Genomic DNA, 5,000 nt, shown 5'->3' with positions numbered 1-5,000 from the left:
CTCAAAACGGTATTATGTCCGAATGGACCAGATGCTAAAAAAGTCAATTTATAATTAAACTGGTCAAAACCATGAAACGTTTGTATTTAGCACAGTAAAATGTGATATTCCTTCTCTTCTATAGAGCATATAAATTCAACTTAAACATGATATTTCTGGCTACATAGTCCATTTTCAACATCCTAATCATCCCGACTTAATACCGTATTGAGACGAGGGGTTACATATGTACTACACGTAATACCGTCCTATTCAGAGGATGGCTTGCAATTGCTACGGTACGCGTCACGACCTAAAAACCGGGGATAAACCTTAGCTTGACGCTCCCGACTAGCACTAAATAACCGCTTATAATAAAATATCAATAAAATATGCGCTTTTGAGTGAACTCCTCCAGACACTAGCAGCAGCAACTCTCATGAACACAATAAGATGCTTTCTGTCAATGCTCTGAAGAAAAAAAAAACAAACAAAAAAAAAAACAACAACAACAAAAACGCGCTTATTTAAAATTTTGGCCAGAAAACTCGTCCTTCAAATATCGATCGATTGAAATGACCCTTATCTTGTCAAAATCTCTCAAACCTGGGACTTCGGCCGAAGTCCCAGGTTTGAGAGATTTTGACAAGATAAGGGTCATTTCAATCGATCGATATTTGAAGGACGAGTTTTCTGGCCAAAATTTTCAATACACTATGTGTTTTGTTGTATTTTCTTTTTCTGAACGTGTATCAAAACGATTTGTTCCAAAGCAATGAGTCTTTGTTAAAAAAATAAAAATAATAATAATAAAATAATATTGTAAACCAGTTTCATATTGAGTCTGTCATCCTTATGCAAGATTAGTCTCCGATTTGTTTATCTCAAGTGCTTGTATCTTTCCCCCTCGAGCCAAAATCCTTTGGGCCGCCTATTAAATGTGTCACAATTATTTTTATGCAGTTAACTGTAATTATCTACCTGAACTACGCGGAGTTCTACGGGGTCCATTCAAAGATAGACAGGCTGTCTCGACACACTTAGCTAGTCCGCCATTTTCTATTCTTGTGGGAGCAACCATCTTTCAATCAATTAAATATATTCGCTGTTTTGTTTTCCTCGATATTCGATCGTAACAAAAGCTCTATAATTATTTAATGATATGGTAGGTCGACTGATTGGACTGACACATTCACTCAAATTCTGCCTTACTTTGGAAAATCCGTATTTGCAAATTTGGCCAGAAAACTCGTCCTTCAAATAGCGATCGATTTAAATGACCCGCACCTAGGCAAAAACTCTCAAACCTGGGACGTCGCGAAGCCCCAGGGTTGAGAGTTTTTAACCAAGATGAGGGTCATTTAAATCGATCGATATTTGAAGGACGAGTTTTTCTGGCCAAATTTTAAAATATGGGTTTTTCCAGAGTAAGGCAGACTTGTCTTTGATTTTGTGATGACAGCTCATCGTACCAGACATTCGCCTTTTATGTACAACAAACGTATGGTTGTTTCATTGAAAATATCAATCAGTCTATTGTTTTCTCGTCAGATGTTTTCTTCTCCGTAATTCTATTCAAGCATGTGATAAAACAAAACAAAGCTAAAAAAAAAATCTAAAAAAAAAAGCAACAAAAAACAAAACGAAACAAAAAAAAAAAAACCAAGGAAAACAAAACAAACAAAAAATACACCTCACCCCTTTTTTTTCCTACCCCCCCCCCCCCCCCCCCCCCCCCCACCCCCCCCCCCCCCCCCCCCCTTCCAATAGCCAACGAAAAAATTTAATAAAACCCTACAAAATTGAATCTGGTTATCGGACCTGCAAAAAGTGCGCGTCGCCTTCTTGGTATCGGGGTTTATAATTATTTATATAGAAGGAATGAAATTGACGTCACTCAGCTCTTTGTTATTGTTTTTTGTTGTTGTTTCTTTCAGACAGCGAATTTAATGATAAGTTTTCACTACATTTTTTCAATCGGACTAAGAACGTTCAAAGTTACACATAGTTTTGTTTCGTGATACGTTATATACGGCTGACGGATATTATGAATATTTTACATAAACGCATGGCATCAAAAGAAGGAACGTAATTGATGTAACTCAGCTTTTTGTATTTAAACAGCGAATTGAATGATTAGTTCTCACTACATTATATCAATCAGACTATATAAACGTTCAAGGTAAAACATAGTTTTTTTGTGTATGTGTTGATACATTATATCCGGGTGACAGATGTTGTAAGTATTTTACCTAAACACATAGCACCGATAGAAAATGATAGTGATGATACGAGGCGAGTCGTGTTGTCAAACCTGTCATCTTTTCCTGCTGTGTTTGTTTTTCCACACGTTACTCCATACAACTGTTATTGTTTTCGTTTCTCGCTTGTTTCCCAATGGATGTTTTTCGTCATAATGTTTTGTTTTATGAATCGAAAATAAATACGACACAATCTACCTGAGGCCAGCATCTATCTATCTAAGTAGTGAAAAAAAAAATCCATAAGCAAAAAATAACCAAAGAAAAAGAAAAAAAAAGAATGAAAATAAAACCCCACAAATTAAAAAAAAATTGGGACAAAAAACTGGTCCTTCAAATATCGATGGATTCGAATTTAGAATGACCCTCATCTTGTCAAAAACTTTCAAACCTGGGAATTTAAGTAAGTCTTTAAGGTGGGGTCTTTCTAAAACTTAGAACGTTGCACCAATTTCCCCCCCCCCCCCTCTCTCTCTCTCTCTCTCTCTCTCTCTCTCTCTCTCTCTCTTTCTTTCTCTCTCTCTCTCACACACACACACACACACACACACACACACCACTTCATTTAATCTTGAGCTTTTATATAGCACAATATCCACTAACCGTGTTCAAAGCGCTTCACAATGTGTTCGGATCCAACAGCAGCACTTAACATGTTGGACGAAATGTGATAAAACCTGTAAAACGATATTCCATTTTTTAAAAACACACAAAAAAAAAAAAAAAAAAAAGAAAAAAAAAAAACAACCCAAAAAGACTTATCATCCGCCCCTACCCCCCCCCCCCCCTCTCTCTCTCCTTTCCTATCTCTCTCTCTCTCTCTCTCTCTTTCTTTCTTTCTTTCTCCCTCTCTTTCTGTTCTCTCTCTCTCTCTCACTCTCTCTCTCTCTCTGTGTGTGTGTGTGTGTGTGTGTGTCGCCCAATTCCTTTTTCAATTCCCTTCTATAATGTATTATGGACGCCCCACACAAAATCTTTTAATCCTCTATCTACTCACTCCACAATCCATCTATCCATTTCCCCTTTCGTCGTCAAATCACATCTCGCCTGGCTGGCTGGCCGTTCCGTTCGTCCAGCCAGCCAGCCAACCATCCAGTTAGCTATCCTACATCCCCTTCCATATAAACACATGATATGTAACCAGTCTGGTAGCTCTCGTTTCATTTTTAGAGCGTTTAATTTACTTTAACCAATTAAACGGTAACTTGATGCCAAAACCCCGCAAATCAAAACGTGCGATTCAAATGCACGTCAGATTAGAGTCCCATGGAGCAAGTCGTGATAGACATAGCATGCAGACGAGTACCATTTCGTTTTACCTGCCTGCTGCATGAAGTTTTTTTACTCGCTAAGTAAGAAGAGGGGAGCCCGTTAAATAGTGAGATCCGTGGTAAGCAAGCATTAACTGGCACATGCAACAGCTTTTGAGGTTGTTGCGAATGAATCGAAGAATATTTGTCGTGAGCGAAGGGGCGAGCGAGCGAGAGAGTCGTGCGTACGACTGACTGAATCGTCGCCCGTATTTTTACCTAGCGTACGTATTTTCATGGAGTAAACGAAATCTTGACAAAAGTTGAGACCGCTGACAGCGCTGTGTGGCTTTTGTAGCACTCTGCGATGTTGTATCGTTATATTATTATATTATCGTCTTTAGCTTGTTGGGGAGGGAGAGAGAGACAGAAGAGGGAGTTTGTGAATGAAAGAGGTGGGGGGAAATAGTTGAATACTGTCGTGGTGTATATATACATAGATACATCTACCGTCAGTAAAAAGTGAATAAGGATGTGAGAGGGACATTATTATTATTATTATCATCATTACTTTTTATTATCCTCGCAGAGACACAGAAATTATAGCGACATTGGGCGCTGCTTGTTGATACACGGTGAATTGTCATTGAGCTTGGATTATAAGATTGAAATAAAAGAAATATTATTATACATCGCGGGTGCTTTGTGATCGTTTTCTGTGATTTTCGTGTGCCATGTAAGGATTTTCTCAACGATATCAATTCTATTTGGACATGTAACAAGTGATTTATGGATATATTTTAACATTTTTCTGTCAAATCGTGACCTTTTCCAATTTTTTTTTTTACCCCAGATTTTTAGCAATTCATTTGCGCCTAGCATTTAATTTAAGCCAAAAAAAAATTGCTGCGCGTCATTTATGAATTTTTCAACTTCATTTTAAATAATTATTTTGCTTCTAGACAGTCTTATATTTTTAAAAATTCTAACTTGAAAAACTTACTGATAAAATTCAGACATTGATTAATAATTCATTTCGATTTTTAATATTAAATTAAAATCGTAACTCTTAAAATTGATGATTTCAACACGTAGGCCAACAATTGTAACCAATTCAAATGACAATCTTAAAAAAAAAATTCTTCAATAATTTTTATGATAAGTATATTTCATTCTGAGTTATTATAGCTGTACCAAAAGGTAAATGATTGCATACAAAGACATATCTATTGTAGAACACAGAATAAATTTACTATCACCACCAATCGAACTCAGAAAAAAAAAGTGTAAATATGAAAAGAGCGCCAAACAAATCAGACAGGAAAATATCTACAATTCGAGATAAGCTGATTTTTTTGGGAGTGAATTTTACTCACATTTGTCTTTCGGCTTTGTCGGGCACTGTTTCATACACATTTTTCAGACTTAAATCGTTCACCAGTGCCTGCTCGATAATTTATCACTGTACTATTACCGATATCAAGTCACCAGATGTTATTGTATTTAAATA

The 5,000-nt window shown here is 36.7% G+C and overlaps 1 protein-coding gene across 11 annotated transcripts in view; it reads left to right on the top strand.

Moving 5' to 3' along the window:
* Positions 1-5,000, top strand: part of LOC144970722 (inactive tyrosine-protein kinase transmembrane receptor ROR1-like) — a 518,496-nt gene that overhangs the window by 334,092 nt on the left and 179,404 nt on the right. Inside the window, exon 1 of one of the 11 annotated variants that reach the window (XM_078910733.1) lies at positions 3,637-3,778. The exons of 3 other annotated variants lie outside the window; for them this stretch is intronic. The gene's annotated coding sequence lies outside the window, so the exon portion shown is untranslated. Of the gene's footprint in view, positions 1-3,636; positions 4,273-5,000 lie in introns of those variants that run through there. 7 more of the 11 variants (XM_078910749.1, XM_078910688.1, XM_078910694.1 and 4 more) reach the window with 7 other exon arrangements.

The sequence above is a fragment of the Berghia stephanieae genome, chromosome 1 (assembly GCF_034508935.2).
Source record: "Berghia stephanieae isolate SIO BIC M18660-M18661 chromosome 1, UCSD_Bste_1.3, whole genome shotgun sequence".
NCBI lineage: Eukaryota > Metazoa > Mollusca > Gastropoda > Nudibranchia > Aeolidiidae > Berghia > Berghia stephanieae.
Note: the sequence above shows the minus strand (reverse complement) of the source record. Positions and strands in the feature narration are given on the sequence as shown.